Source organism: Plectrocnemia conspersa, unplaced genomic scaffold, assembly GCF_051122295.1.
Source record: "Plectrocnemia conspersa isolate PC_06_02 unplaced genomic scaffold, ASM5112229v1 ptg000006l, whole genome shotgun sequence".
In the NCBI taxonomy this organism is placed as follows: domain Eukaryota; kingdom Metazoa; phylum Arthropoda; class Insecta; order Trichoptera; family Polycentropodidae; genus Plectrocnemia; species Plectrocnemia conspersa.
In genome coordinates, this window is record NW_028277170.1 from 571369 (window position 1) to 589440 (window position 18072).

An 18072-nucleotide genomic window follows, 5' to 3' on the forward strand; every position below is an offset into this window, starting at 1 on the left:
GGGCGAGGGGGGCGGGCGGGCGGCACTTGCTTGGGGGCGGCATATTTGCGATGGGATCGTCTAGTGTGGTCACTAAAATATATATATATATATATATATATATATATATATATATATATATATATATATATATATATATCCATGAATAGCAAGAGCTTAACAATAACCAATTAATTATTTTAAGAAATGCTGATTTTTTGACCACGCAAAAAATGTATAGAGGGGGGGGGGTGGACGGCAATTTTAAGGATCGCCTCGGGCACCACATACCCTAGCTACGCCACTGAAATATATATACCAAATTAAACGATAAACTATTGTTTATATTTACCATAATAATATTTTATTATATTATTATTTTTTTAATCGCTATTTCTTGTTTTATACAGAATCATAAATGCGGACAAGCGTGACTAAAGCGGTTAAGTTTTAACGACTTGTTTAATTTTAATGCTCTGCATATTTATTGACATGCATTCGAAACTACTAAAAGCCATAATCTGGGGAGTGCTTGTTTCGGTTTTAATTTAGTCTAATTCAAACTATCGGACCTTTTAGATAAATTTGATGTTTTCTTATACTTTTTAAATAATCAACACGAAAATATTAAATTTATTATGAACATAGTTAGTGGCTACTATTTTTGGTCACAGAGATTAAAACAAGGGTTTAGTGCTCGGTACCGACCGTACGTGACAATAGACGAATGCATCATAATAGCGTTTGGAAATACATGTGCCATTGTGCATCATAAAAATAACACCATAAATCGTAATTGGCCGTTGCAGCAAAAAGTAGACAAGAACAAAAAAAATACTATGCTTATAAAAGGCGAATAAACAACATAAACTGTCGATTTATTATATTAGGTAATCCCGGAATTAATGTCGTTTTTTATTAAAACTCAAACTTATTTTTTTTTCCATTATTTAATATTTTTTTAATACAAAGTAATTTCTAGTGTTATCTACGACTCTTTGCCATCTTGTTACTAGATCTAAAATTCCTTTCTCATAAAAGGCTTTTGGTTTAGATTCGAAGAACTCCGAAAGACCCGATTTCAGTTTTTGTCGAATTGTCGAATTTTTTGTTCCCTAATTGCGTTTCTAAAAAGCGAAATAAGTGAAAGTTGCTCGGTACCAAGTCCAGAGAATAGGGTGGATGCAATAAAACATTCCAGCTAAGGTCCTGGATTTTTTTACGGGTAATATCGGCAACATGCGGCTGGGCGTTATCATGTTGAAGAATGACATTACTTTTATTCACAAGAGCAGGTCTAATTTTTTGTAACGTCGTATTTAATTTGTCCATCTGTTCACAATAGAGGGCTGCAGTAACAGTTTGCCCTTGTTTTAAAACATCATAATAAATTACACCTTTCGAATCCCACCACACACACAATAATGCTTTCCGATGATGTAGTCCTGGTTTTGGTGTTGGAATTGGGGTTTGACTTCGATTTAACCATTGTTTTTATTTTTTTATATCATGATAAAGAACCCATTTTTCGTCTCTGGTGATAAAGTCATGGAGAAACGGGGTAAAATGTTGCTTTTCTTGGAGTATTTTGCATGTGTTGAGGCGTTGAGCTTTGTTGCGTCGGTGAGCGCGCGAGGAACCGGGATACCTTATTTTTTAACTTTTCGCAGTTTCTCAAGATAACGATGGGTGTTCGACCGTGATGTGCCGACTTTCTTCGATAATTCATCAATGGTCATAATCGGATTTGCTTCGATTTCCGCCTTTAGAGCTGAACTATCCACTAGACTGGGCCGTCCACTTCGAAGCTCGTCCTTCAAATCGAGATTGCCCGCTAGAAATTTTTTGAACCAACTTTGGCACTTTCTTTTGTCCAGTATATCATCGTAAATGTCATAAATGCATTCTGTTGCTTCTGTCGCAGTTTTTTTTTAATGAAACGAAAACAGCATACAGCTTCTTAAATGTGTTTCCGAAGGACACGTCTCTGCCATTGTTTGTAAATGGGGTAGAAAAGATTTTTTTTGTTTAAAAGAAAGGCAAAGGATCACAGAGAAGAAAAAAATTACAGCGCACGTCTTCACTGCTCATCGGACCCAAAAATACTAAGCCAAAGTTGCCTATTAAAAAAACGACATTAATTCCGGGATTACCTAATATCTTTCTGACATTTTCGTAATCAAAAAAATACAAAGTTCCCTGCGTTTGAATTAATATTCTAACGGAATTCCCCAAAGACGAAATAGCCCGCTAGTCGTAAATTGAACATTCTATTTTTTATATTTTTTTGCTTGACCTCTTAACCGAGGTATAATAATCATATGTTTTTATATTGTAAAAAACATGTGACATATGACATTAGCTTAATAAATTAATAAAATAAATAAATAATTATAATAGTTACAATTATATGAATCTGCGTGCGTTGGGTGCCGAAAAATTAAGCAGTTGCGAGACTTCTATAATATTAAAATTTATCAACTAATCCTGAGATTTGAGGTTCTTGAAAACTGATGTTTTGCATGGATAAATAATTATTTATTTATTTTACGGATATCTTTTGCATATAAACAATTTATGAATATAAGGTGTAACGTAAAAATTGATATTTATTAAAATTAGGGTCTTTCAGTTGCCGCTGATATGGGTAATTAATTTTTATGATAATATACACGCGCCGTTACTGTATATACGAAATTTGCTCACACGTGCGAGGGTCCGAAAAAAATATATCAGGGCAAATCTGTCGCGTTTACTTAATTATGAAATTGGCCCGAGTTTTTCGGACGATTAATAACACGTACACAAATATATCGGCGTTTATTTATACATTTCCGGGAAGAAGGTGAAAATGAGTTATCTTGGTGTGAATCAGACCAGTGAATACACAAACAACGTGTATTTTAGGAGCTGAGCGTAATGCAATCGACGTTTAATTACTAAGCGTTTTGCTCACACTCACTCACAAAAATATTTTCTTATTATTTGATAGCGGTGCCTGCATTCAAACGATGGCGATTAATCGCAGACTTATTTGTCTTGAGTGAAACTGAATATCTATGCTGTGGGGAAGTCACTCATTTCATCTTTCATGCAATATGTTTTTTTTCAGTTGAACGTCAATGCTATTTAAAGAGTTTTAATATGGCAAATGATTTTTTTAATAATTCTAAGAATCATCTTCAAGCTCGCGTTGTTTCGATTGTGTATATTTTTGCTTCGTTTTATAGGAATTTTAATATTTCATCCATCAATGCAATGCAATGATTTAAAAATCATAATAAATCGATCTTTTCAAGAAAAGCTCAATAAGTCCTGACTTTGAGCTTTTCTCTAGATCGGATATAATTTACAGTTTTAAAAATAAAAATTAATACTGCATATTTTTGCTGTTTACGTGGCTTTGTTCAGACAGTATTTCAGTTAATAATCTTATTCTCTGTTAGGCACAATTTCAGTTTAATTTTATTCATTAACTATTTTTTTTAATCTTCCATTGTAGCCTGATAAGCGTAAGCCTAATATGTTACAATTAGGGTTTTTCGGGTCTAGGTACCCGGACTTGGACCCGCCGGATTTAGGTAAAAATACCCGGTCCAAGACCCGGCGCGTTCGAGTCTTTTTTCATACAATAATTTTCTAATACGAATGAATATAAATACTAAAACATTCATCTTCAATATTTCCTGAACATTTAACCATTCCAATCTATCAATCATACTCCTACAACTAGTAAATCAATTTTTATTTAAGACTACTTTCATTGGAATCTTATCTAATTTATTAAACATATCTAAATTGTCGCAGTAAAATGGGACAATATGATACTATTGTAAATTTTATTTTGTGTTTATACTTAACATATATTTCATTCTCAATAATATACTTATTTTTCTACTAATTTTTTTAATATCTAAAAACAATGTTCCTGATTGTTGTTCACATAGTATATTTTGAGAAATAATAAAATTCTTTAATTGTTACAAGGCAACATGTTGATTGGTCTCATATCCTCAACACTTTTACTATTTTTATTTGAAGTATAGGTATAATAGTAGCAATATTAAAATTTTCAGGTATTTCTCCTTTGGAGAGTGCATTACTTATTAAATAAAATTTAATTTAGATCATATTATTTCCCGAGTTTCTTTAATTACATTTACATTTAATTCATCAGTAGTGGTTTATTTTTTTAATTTATATATTATGTTATGAATTTCTTCTAATGATACTAATTTAAATTTAATTTAAATGATTAAATACTATAATTAATTATTTTTTCAACAATATTATACCACAATTATAAAATGTCTGCAGATGTATATAATACAGTGATACAAGTGGCCACTAAGTTTATAAAATCCAATTCCAAGTCATCTTTCAAACACTTGTTCACTTCATTAGAAATATCTTATCCGGTTTAACGATCTGACATTGAGTACAATCCATCAAGTTCTTCAGTAATTTAAAAGTTTTCCTCAATACCTCTAATTTAACAGTGTATTTTAAATCTGTGCTATAGCTATTTTGTAAAGCGGAATTCAGAATACTGCAACCTGATCCATAACATTTTATTGTTTCTAATTTTTTAATTGAATAAATAATTCATTTAATATTATTATATTGATAATTATAATTTATAATTATTATACACAGGTTTTATTTTTTAATTTAAAGAAATTAGTAAGAAGTCAGTCCAGTAATAACATAACGAACGATTCAACATTAAACGGAGAACAACTGTATGTGCGTGTTGTATATTTTCCGCCAATGCAGGCACGTGAAGTAAGTGATGTCTTTTTTCACACTTTAATGTCAAACAGTGATTTTTTAATTGGCAAAAATATAATCATTTTAGGTGATTTCAATATTCCGTCCGCCCCATATTTGCGTGCGGAGATTGATTTCACCAGTTCATTATTTAATTTATCTGATATTAATTGTGTCAATAATATTTATAATAAAAAACTTGATGTAATTTTAGCGAACATATATGCTAATTGCGATGACGTCACGAGAAGTTCAAACAGCCAAATTCACGTCCATTTATAAATGAAAAAGTATGTAAGAATATACTGTATGGATGGTAGTTTAGGGAAGTGGATTTTGACCACCTCAATGGTTTGCTGTCTCGTACGGATTGGACACAATTGTATCAAACAATTGATGTTAGTTCTGCTCTTGATGTTTTTTATAAATTCATTTATGGTATTTTTGATGAGTGTTTTTCCAAAAGATATCTAACGACTAATAGAATTTATCCAATATGGTTCTCGAATGAGGTAATTACAATTTTTAGAAAGAAACATGTCATACATAAAATCTGGAAAAGAACACGAAATTCTTTCATCTATGAAGAATTTCGTACTCTGCGATCGCGTGCAAAATTGATGATTTGCGATTACCATCGGAACTATATTGGAGACTGTGAAAAGTCGATAATTTTAGATCCGAAAAAATTTTGGAAATTCGTTAACTCAAAACGCGATGGCCAATCCTTACTGTCATCGATGAGTTGGAACAACATCAATTTTGAAGGTTCTGAAGAGATTGCAGATGGATTTGCTAGGTATTTTCAAACCGTATACCATAATGATGGGTCACATTTAGAGTTTAATTCTAATTACGATGAGACTCATCGTTCATGGTCATCTTTGTTATCAATCAAAACCTTTAGTTTGGTTGATATGGAATATGGATTTAGCAGACTAAAGTCCATTTTTACCTCGGGACCAGATTTTATTCCAGACTACATTCTGAAAGGATGCAAGTCTGGTATTTTACAGCCTCTAAAATTCATATTTAATTTAATTTTGAGATCCTCTTGTTTTCCAGAATTGTGGAAATGTTCAAAAGTCACTCCGATTCATAAAAAGGGTCCCAAATCTCAGATTGACAATTACAGGCCAATAGCTTTGATCTCATCACCTGCAAAATTATTTGAAATTGTTTTGCATAAATACATTTTTAATTATTGCAGGTGTATGCTTCTCGACCAACAACATGGTTTCCGTAAATCTCGATCCACTGTCACTAATCTAATGGTTTTGTCTAACTATGTTTCAAAATCATTGGACTCTGGTGTACAAGTGGACGTCATATACACAGATTTTGAAAAAGCATTTGTTAAAGTTAACCATGCATTACTTGTAAAAAAGTTATCTAATTTCGGGTTTTCTGAAGATCTCATAAATCTATTCTCAAATTACTTGACCAATAGATATCAATTCGTCAAGTATAATAACTATTTTTCAGAACGATATAAGACCCCTACTGGAGGATCTACCTCAAGGATCCAATTTGGGTCCATTGTTGTTTTTATTGTTCATTAATGACATAGAAACAGCAATAGAGAATTCAGATTTTTTATTATATGCAGATGACTTGAAAATTTACAAGAAAATGCATTCGATTTCTGATTCCCTCGACCTACAGGAGGATCTCAACTCTATATGGAAATGGGCTTGCTATAACCAATTGCCTTTCAGTGTAAAGAAATGTCACACAATTTCATTTTCAAGGTCATTAACGCCGGCAAAATATTCATACCATCTAGGCGGATATTTTCTGGAAAGATTTTCTTCAACTAAGAATTTAGGAGTGACTTTCGAAGAACGTTGGAAATTTAGCAAGCACATTGCAGAGACTCATAGCAAATCCTTAAAAATGCTCGGTTTTATCTTGAGAAATGCGCGTTACTTCAGGAATACTTTAGTATTGCGCACTCTTTATGATACTCTTGTTCGCAGCATACTAGAAACTAGCTCCATCATTTGGATCCCAGGCGTAATGAATCAATGTAATGAATTGAAGCTGGAAAAAGTACAACGTAAATTTCTTCGATATTTATACTTGAAGGAATACGGGTATTATCCGTTCTTGTTTCCCAGTGCTTTTATTTCAGGAGCCCTGGGATACTCGCAGAAGTGTTTATGTAATTAAACACTTCTGGAAATTGCTCAAGGGCATCGTAGACAATCCTTCAGTGCTCGAGCAGCTTCAAATGTGGGCTCCTGAAGGTGGTTATAGTTCTCGGTCGCGTCCACTATTCTTGCCTGTTAAGTCTAGAACTGGAGCACTTGCCAACTCTTCTCTGGCCAAGGCTATTTATCTGCTCAATTCTGTCCATAGTAATATTGACATTTTCTCTTGCACATATGGAGTTTTGGTTCAGTTCGTATGGGACAATGCACACCTGTAGAGGTGATTTGTGTCTGTTGTTTTGTCTTGTTTATATTTGTATGTATTATGATGTATTAGTACTTTTGACTATCGTGACGCATTAGGTTTGCCTGTCAGGTCACGATGGTTATAATTTTAATAAATAATAATAATTAGCAGTAGAAATGTTAAATTATATATGTACTTCAATGAAGAAAAAAAAATGAGGAAAATATTTATAATCTTGCAATAATTCAGCCACCTTGTTTAGAATTAGAGAAAACTTTAATATAAATAACTATATGTTATATTATTGTATTATAAATTTTATTTTTTAATATAATATTCATGTTATGTTCTGTTTAAATGTATGTGTGACCCACAGTGTATTTTTATTTTTGGTTTTGGCCCAGTAAACCATTTCGGTTATACACTACTGTCCTAAACAACCGGTTACGTATAAGTATAAATAGTATTGCGCTTATTTATATTGAACATGAAAAATCAGTAAGTACATTTGTCAGATTCAACAGATAAATCCGCGTCTTTAAAAGCCAGAAGGTTTGTTTTGAAAACGTTAATTTAAAAATTACACGTTTTATATGATCCTATATATAATATAAAGTAGGAGTATATTTGTATTTTATCAGCGTTGAAACGTTATGAAATAATGATGCTGCGAAAAGAGGCGGTGCTGAAGGTATAAATTGAGGTAAGAGTACTTCATTCTTAAACCGCTAGATGCCACTAGAGGTACTCCAATAACACCACTTTAATCATTGATAGGACATGAGCCGTTAACGGTCGATATGTCGACCTTCTGTATTTGTCTATAATCTTGTCGACTTTTTAGCTCTATTCGTTTCTGAGAATTAGTCGATAAATAAACCAAAACCTGAAGTTGACTCTCAATCGACTGTAAAAATGTTTTTATTTAACCACCACCGCAACTCATCGCATCTGTGGGTGACGTAACATTTTTAAAGTTTTGCAAGTTTAGGGACGATTTAGTAATACTTATTAAGGTATTTATGTATTTAATAAAAATATATTTGTCTGTATCATTTTATTTCTTATTTAATACTTATTAAAATACTCTAGTAACATATTATCTAACTTATATATAAATACTAAAAGATTCATCTTTACTATTGTACCTATACCTAAAATAAAAAATAGTAAAAAAGTTGAAGAAATGAGACCAATCAACATGCTACCGTGTATAGAAAAAATAATAGAAGAAGTAGTAATCAAACAATTAAAGGAATTTATTACTTCTCAAAACATAATATGTGAACAACAATCGGGATTCAGAGAAAAGCATTCCACTGAAACTGCATTACAAGTAGTGATAAATGATTGGCTGTTGGCTAAGGATACAAACAAAATCATTGGAGCAGTTTTCTTGGATTTCAAGAGAGCCTTCGAAACAATAGACAGAAAAATAATGTTAAAGAAATTGGAGAGTATAGGTATAAGTGATATAGTTTTAAGATGGTTTAATAATTACTTATATAAAAGAAAACAAAAAGTTAAAATAAATAATGTATATTCTGAAGAGAAATTAGTGTCTTATGGAGTACCACAAGGGTCTAAATTGGGACCATTGTTATTTGTTTTGTATATTAATGATATAGTTAATAACGTGAAAAAATGTAAAATTCATCTATTTGCGGATGACACATTAATGTATTGCATAGGTGATAACATTAAAGAAATTGTAAATAATTTAAATAATGAATTAAGTATATTAGAAATATGGTTAAAGAATAATGTACTTAAATTAAATGAGAATAAAACTAAATGTATGTTTATTAATTATAAAAATGTGTTAGATAATAGTACCAAAATAGTAATAAATAACTCTAGTATAGAAATAGTGGATAATATAAAATATTTAGGAGTAATTGTTGATACAAAATTAAATTTTAAAGAACATTGTAATTACATATTAAAAAAAATTAGTAGAAAAATAGGTTTATTATCTAGATTAAGATTAAGATATTAAGTATAAATACAAAAAAAATAATTTACAATAGTATAATATTGCCCCATTTTAATTATTGTGCAACACTATTAAATATGTTAAATAAATTAGACAAACAAATGTTGCAATGAGAGTAATCTTAAATAAAAATAGATTAACTAATTGTAAAAGTATGATTGATAGATTAGAATGGTTGAATGTTCAAGAAATATTGAGTATGAATGTTTTAGTATTTATATATAAGTTAGAAAATAATATGTTACCAGAATATTTTAATAAGTATTTAATAAGAAATAAAGATGTACATAAATATAATACTAGAAATAGAGAAAATTTAAAGATAATTAAGTATAAGAAAACGAGTACGGCTAGGGGAATTATGTACGGAGGTTTTGATTTATATAATAGTCTTCCAAGAGAAATCCGAAACAGCAAAAATATAACGGGTTTCATAAACGGAATAAAAAAACACCTTCGTACATATAGAAATAAATTATAATATTAAGACTTTATTATTGTATATTTTTATTTTTTCTTTCTGTTATGTATTTTTTATATATTTTTATATATGTTTACTAAAATTGTTAGATGTAAAGATTAGCTATTAAGCTAAATAAATTAATAAAATAAATAAATAAATAATAATATTTATTAAATATTTAACCATTTAAATTCTACCATAAATAAATCTGTTTTTATTTATGCCCTATTTTATAATTTTTTCAACATCATTTTATCATATTTATTAAACATATCTAATATTATTGCACAATTTTTTTGTGTTTATACTTAACATATTTTTTATTCTGGATAATATACCTATTTTTCTATTATGTTTTTTAAATATGTTTTACAATGTTCATTAAAATTATTTTTTTGTGTACAATTACTCCTAAATATTTTATATTATCAACTATTTCTATAATAGAGTTATCTATAATATAACTATTTTTATATTATTGTCTGACATATTTTTATAATTAATAAATACACATCTACTTTTATTCGTATTCAATTTAAATACATTATTTTGTAACCATATTTATATTATACTTAATTCGTATTTTAACATTATCACCTATGCAATATATTAATGTGTCGTCCAAAATTTTAATTTTATTAATTATATGTAATATAAACAGCAATGATCCCAATTTAGACCCTATGGTACACCATAAGATATTATTTTCTCTTTTGAATACGTATAATTTATTTTAACTTTTTGCTTTTTTTATTTTAAATAATTATAAAACTATCTTAAAACTATTTCACTAATTTCTTCAACATTATTCTTCCGTCTATTGTTTTGAAAGCTCTTTCCAGTACCAATCATGTGTAGCAACTTTTATTAACATTTTAGAAATGTACAAGTAGCAGCTATTATTTTTTATATTTATTATAAAAACAGTTTTTACAATTTTGTATGTCGTTGATAACCCACTATTGCTACAGTGCAGGGTTGCCATATGCAAAAGTGAAATAGAAGGAAATTTATCTTTGAAAGGATGACATTTCAAAATAGAACTAAATTTGTATTGTAAGTAAAAGCAATAACTTCAACATTAAAATATTTTTTATAACACACTGCTAATACTAACTGAAGCTAATTTTTTTTAATTAATAATTATAAAAATCACATAAATTTTATTGTGTGAGTATTTACACCTTCACTGACTCCACATTAAGTTTATTCCATTCCTTGGTTCATTGAGAATTTATCAGTGAAAACCGGTCTTAACATTTGCGGTATGAGCAGGAATACAAAAATAAAATTGACAAATTTTCAATAATTCCGAAAAGCAAGATTTAAAAAATACCGTCCATTGTTTGTGCAGTTTATAATCGTCGAAAAACCCTTTTTCTTCAGATTTGAGGAAAGAACAATGTACTTATGTATTTTTTAAGTAGAATCTATTCAAAACACTTAAGCTCACACAGTCGTCAGTTCCAGAGATGTTATAAAAGCACGTTTTCGTCATGCAATTTTTGCAATTGATGCAATTTTTGCTTAAATACAGATATTAAATAATGTACGAACCACAAATATACTACTGAATATGAATTAAAAAAATCTTTATGTAAGGCGGCTGGTCTTGCTACTTTTATACTGCACAAATATTTTCAAAAAAGGAGGATTTTAGGGTTGATTGAAGACATTATATTTAATTGAAAAAGAAGGGCTTGTTCTCATTTTGGATACCATATGGTAACCCCATGACAGCATAACAAAGGACCAATGGTTTAATGAAAGCTCCCTGAAGAGATTTAACATTACCTTGACTATGTATGTTTAAAAAGCTTTTTTTTTATAATATAATTTAATTGCTTAAAAATAATAGCAATGCATTAAATTATAGTTGAATTGAATTTTGTGATTTAAATTAGTATTTAATTTTATATTGGATTAAATGTGATACATGAGCTATTTCAAAATTTTATTAAAAAAGTGCATTACTTTCCGGTACAATTTTTATTGCTTCTTAAAAGTAATATAAATTCTCAATTTTTCACTAATAACTTAAAATAAAGTTTAATATTTTAATAAATATTATATTTTTACAGTGTTTTCCTGATAAATAATCTGAATTTTGCAATTGGAATGCTTAAAAATAAATTTAAATCCACTCGTTTGCAAGTGGCCACCGCAATGTCGCGACGCTCGAGCGAAAATCTGATTTCGACACCAAATCTGGTGAATGGCGCTCATTGATCCAAGAAAATCCGGCTCGGACAAACCTTTGATTTATGCAAAATTCGCCGGGGGCCGTAAATTTTAAAAACACGCGTTTAATTTTACAAGTTCCGATTTTAGACGGGCCGGCATTAAAAATAACAGCTCATTAAATCTTGCTGCGATGCGCGAGATGATTAGAGAGCCAAAAAAACAAAAACGTACAACGTGGCGCTTAGATAACAAAAATAGTGTAAATTCTTAAAATTCCTAAGCGTGATGACTATTCACACAATGGCCGAAAGTGAAGTAAAATCGAGAAGCGCGAAGGAAAACGTTGAAAAGTCGACCCAGATTCGTATAGTGTGTATTTTTAAATGCACCACTTAGCGTTACACATCAGATTTTTTGCTTACTTTGTATAGATTACAGAGCGGTTAGCTTCAATTTTGTCTTTTAATCTTAGATACACATTCAATATGGATACTGAATTGAGTTGATTTTTTTTAGAAATTTATTAGTAATATTCCCAAAATAATAATCATGTTATGTAACAGAGAAATAAAATAAAATATATTGTGAAAGTAAACTCTTCATTGGCAAAATCTATTTTTATTAAATTAATAAATTCCACATATTTTTTTTAATTGATGTATTATTTGAATAAATATTTTAAAATTAAAATAAAAAAATAAAATAATATTTAGGACAAATTTTAGGAATATTTTTAATAAAATAAGCAAAAAGTGTCATTAAATACTTTTGTATATAATACAAATTACAAAAATATTTATATATACTAAACATATATTACACACGTTTAGTAAAAATACATCTAATCACAATATTTTGTACTACCGTTAACATAGTAAACGTCAAAACACATAGTACATAAAGGTAAATTGCATTGTTTGCATAATTATGATGTTCGTTTTGTACTTCGCTATTCTCATCATCAACTTTTACCTTTTCAAATCCAGTGATTACCATCCAGATTATTAGATTCTTTATTTATATTTCTCCCCCGTATTCCACTTTCAAAATCACTGACTAATGCATCCGCTAATGTGCTTCTAAATGTGTGACATTGGTTTTTAACATAAGCTTATTTTCCTTATAGTCTTACAATACAAAATAAAATAACTTATTACACAGGTATTTAGTAAGTAATTGAATATTTTCATCCATCAACGGCGAGATTTCCATGATACATCATATGATGAAAGAAGTTGATCAAAGCGATTAATTCCACCCATATATGTACATATATGGTCTAGGAACAAGATATACTTTCATTCTCTTTATTTTTGTTACGTCTCTTCTTAAATGTTCAAGAAATATTGAATATGAATGTTTTAGTATTTATATGAAAGTTAGAAAATAATATGTTACTAGATTTTTTAACCTTGTAAACGCCGTGAACTATTAGTACGGCCGTGCACTACAGGCCGGAAATTTTCTAGCAAAACAAAATTTATTGAAACTTTTTTTTTTAAAATGTATCGATGGTATATTATGACGACGTATAAAATAAATATACAATGTGCCATTTTAACTGTCATTTACCCATAAAAATGCAATATTTTTTCTCCTAAGCCAGGGTTGTTACATTACAAAATAAAAAAAATAGTGCATAATATATATGTATATAAAAAAATAATACATATACATATATAATTTTGAACGGTCAATCTTTCTCAGTAGTTTTTAATCAGGTGCGCGTAATTGTATGAACGCTCGCCAAGCATTTTCAATTATTTTTAGTAAACTATTAAGTGCTTATTAATATAATTTATTCTTAGGCTCATAATTTTATTATTAGAATACGGGTTACTCTTTATATTGAAACTAGTAAAGATACAGATTTACAACCGGAAGGTCGATGAGTGGTTTATTTTTTCTTCGACCGACCTAGAGAGTCAGCGCATATCCGGTCTTGACTACAACTCTGACTGTATTTTACGCTCACCAGGCTCAGATTGAGACCTTCGAGTTTCACCACCTTATCAATTCTAATGAAGTTTATAAAAAATATTTTAAAAGTCAGCTCCTGGGCATATGGAAACAAAATCTGAGAAGCTGATCGCACTTTTTGAGACATCAAATCACATAATATTAGTGCTATTGTATTTTTTTTTAATTAAGTCATCATTGTGAATGTGGGTTGTAGCTGATTTTGAAACTCAACGCCTCAAAGTGCAGTTCTAGAAGGACTATGCTATTGTTTTGAATTGAACCGCAGCTGGCATTCCGTCTGTCGGATGCCTCTTTTCCATTGGCATTGCGTCCACGTCGGCTTTTGGATGTTTGGAAGTTCTACTTTTTTGAACTTGATCTTCAAAGTTCATTAACGTCAGCATCGATCCAATCAAAGACAAGCAAAGCGAAATTTACTAGTTGCATATATAACGACACGTGCGCCTCTAAACAAAAAAAGAAGCTAACGACTGCTAAATTTAGATCATTTTCTCTCACCTACGCTAGAAAAATAGTAATAAAAAAAAACAAATAAATATAAACTCAGATTCATTCGAGATGCGATAGTGCTTCCGTAAAACGATCGCGATGATGTTATAAGGACGACTAACACTCAAGATTCTCTCATTTTCTCTCTCTCTCTCTCTCACGGACTATTATTAAGTGACTCACGCGAACTTCTAATCTTAGGAAATTTTGTAACACTTCCATCTTCTTAATTTGGGCGACCGAGCAACGGATTCCAATAGCGCCACACAATACAGAATATTCGATTCTTCTTGATTAAAATACCGTCACTTGTTATGGGTACGAGACATATACGCGAGTAAGAATGGTTATTGTATAGGATTGTTTCTGTATATTTACTATATAAAACATATCCATGTCATTTTTATTTTCATGGGCGCTAAAGATGTTTGAGATAAGCCTACGGGTCTAAGATACTCGAATAAATCATTATTATAAGCAAAAAAAGAGTGACAGTATAAATTATTACAAAATATTTTGTATAAGAATTAGCCAAAAAATATTTTTTTTCAAATTCCGCAAGCATAAAATAGCATAATGAAGCTCATTTGACAGAGCAGCTTGCTGATGATTTACTTTGAAATATAAAAAAAATCTGCTTATATAAGTAAATATAGGAAAACATAATTTGTAAATATATTCATAGTTTATAATATAATATTATTATAGAGCTGTTTATGCTTGTTACAAATACCGACTATATGTAACAGTGCAACGTTCAGAGTCAGCGTAGTAATGAAAGATGTATGTAACAAAGTTTCGCATCTCGTTCGGCATATACGATACATATACGATATATATTAATTTAAAAAATAGGAAAGAACGACATTTTGGCTGGTAAATAAGTCTTGTTAATTTTGTTCTGCATCCCTATCACAGTTTTATATCGGGCGTAACGAAAAAAGTATTTGACACGCGCCGTTCAAGTCTGCCATTTCGCATTCACGAAAGATAGTCTTAATTTGGATCACTTCAATGCAGTGGATGTCAACCTTTTAGTATTTGCCATTCAATAGTAAATATTCGATAACATTTTAAAATTAAAATACAGTTCGGGAGAATAGAGTACAGGTTGTATCCGTGTTTGCATCTTAGTGTATTTTCACTAGAGCGTTGGGATCTATTCGTAGCGTCTACCCAATGAAGCACCTTTCGACAATTCGACAACGAGTCACGATCGCGTCCCTTATTCTAATCTGTTGCGGTCAGGACGTCAGTGCTTAAAAACGAGCCATTCATCTTTTTAACGGGCTTGTCAAATGCATGGATGTCTTTGGCGATGGTGCTCATCTATTTTAAGCGTTTTTAATGCTTTATTATAAACCTGTCAAGTAATGGTGGTCAGATTTGTAATGAAAAATATGTGTTATATTGACTGTATCTAAGGTTTCTCTACTTCTGGGACTCGATTGGCAGCTTTGGATCATTCCCGGGATCCCGGGTTTCGTGATATGTTGATAATTATAAAATTCGTAAATGATTTTAATAACGTTTTATAATCAATACGCCTGTTACCTGTGCTGTCAAAAATATTCGAAAAACTGTCGCTTCAACGAATAAACCAATTGATAAATAAATTTAAGAGAAAATAATTATTCCAGATAACTAATTAAGATTCAGGTCGCCACAGGAGTATAGAGAAAGTACATAGGATTTAAATAAATTAGCAATGATTTTGACGCCAAAATTTACTTCATAAATATCAGTCAGGCTTTTGACAAGTCTGGCACGATGGACTGCTCTATAAGATAAAAGTAAACCTGCTGAATGAAATCTATAAAATTATTTAGGCGGCTAAGGCCCAGAGAAGATGCATTTCTATGTTCTGTACTAAGATCAAAATTTAAAAGTCTTATCTAGCACGTGCCACAGTCAGGAACTATTTTAAATTCACGTGCATTGATTATATTTTTTATTTTATGAATATCGAAGTGCCAATTATATAGGAAGATGCAAAATTCATATGGGCCGCAGAAAATCTTCGATCGAGCCGGTTGCGGCTCACGGGCCGCATTTTTGACACAACTACTAGATTTTTTTGGAATCAATATTGCATCATTGGTTCATTGACAGTAATCATAGCAAAATTGTTTAATCTTCAAGCAGTTTCTTTACTTTATAGAACCAGAAGCACACCCCTACTGGTGAATATAGAGTACTGTCGGTCTTAACCTCGCTCTGTAAAATGTTCATATTGCTCTGGAATTTCACGTGGTTGGGTAAGTGTGTCCGGAAATTCCCGCAATCGATTTCAGCCGCGGTCCAGCGACGATTGTGCATGCGATATGTATATATTTTTTGTTTGTTTGTCAGTCTCCAGCGGCTAAGAGAGTCGCCGCATTCCTACACTCGCTCCGAAATAGTCGCGCGCGTGGGCCGCTGAGGTGAGCTGAGCAACCTGCACCTCTGAAAGCGTACACTCCTCTATCTTTAGATCGCAAATATGCAGGACTTACCTTAAAAGCGGCCGTCTAAGCTGTACTCCCACCTGGATCGGCCAGGGACGCATTGGAGAGATTCGCCGAGAAGTTTTATTTCCTTTTGAATAGCCACCGTTCCCAGTATTAGAACTGTGAATCACTATCGGAGAGTGACACAATTGGCACGCTCTCTCGGACGCGCACTTCCCGATGCGCTCGAGAAAAATATTCAGATATGATTTTTCCAAAAGTTTCGTTGCATTTATTTCTGGACGCTGGCGTGAGTCACTGTCGCGGTGATGATACTCTCATCGGGAATTTCCTCGACTTGGTGATTGCGACTGTTTTCGTGGGTGGGTGACTCTTGTAAAAACAACGCTAAGCACAAACAATGAGTTCCAAATAGCTTGTATCAAGTATCACGCAATGATTTTTTGAAATGGGTCAAGTCAATTTCACTTTCAGATTTGTTTAAATTTAAATAGTCTATGAAGTGCGAGCCCAAATAATTCCACTTACATACTAATTTCAATCCGAAAAACAACTGAGAGTCTTTAGCTCACTCGACGACTTTCTCTCAATATTCTCTATATCTGCGGTAGCAGAAAATAGTCACAAAGGGCCATATATTTCATCAAAGATGGTAACTACAGCATCACAACCAGAGATGTCATTTAAAGAAGGGGCGCCTTAAATTTAGCCGGAAAAACGCGTGTCATTTAATTAAATACATTTATGGCCAACAATTAATTTTACTCTATGTTTAATAATTTATGTTTTTAAAACACTATGTTCACCCATTGGCATCCAAAAGTTTTCTACACTACATAGTCACTAATAGTAAATGAGTTTCATTAATGATAACTAGACCAGTTCGAAGGGCTTAGTCTTCTTCGGCCGTCTTTTCAAGTTGTTTACATTGAGGAGTTTGATGCCTCGATGTTGACGTGCGGTTGGAGCCTCACTTCATGTTTATAGTACTGGCGCCGTCTTCGACACCTACATCATGATGTATGTGTTTCGTAGCACTTTATTTTGAAATTTTTTAATAATAATTTTAACATGGCACTGTTTGAAACATTCACAGAGTTGTAAGCCGTAGACCCAAACTGGTTTCAAGATTTTATTGTACATGCATAGTTTGGAGTTTCTTCCCATGATCCAATATAGCTTTCAATATTTTATTTCAAGTTCTTCTTTTTTATATGTTACTTTCACCGCAGTTTGGTGTCCAAGGTTCTGCTTAGGTATTCAGCGATGTATACATGTTACAGTGAATGTATATTTTTCGGTTAAGTCCAAATACATTTTCACCAGTAGATATATTTTTCTACTAGCGAAAATATAAT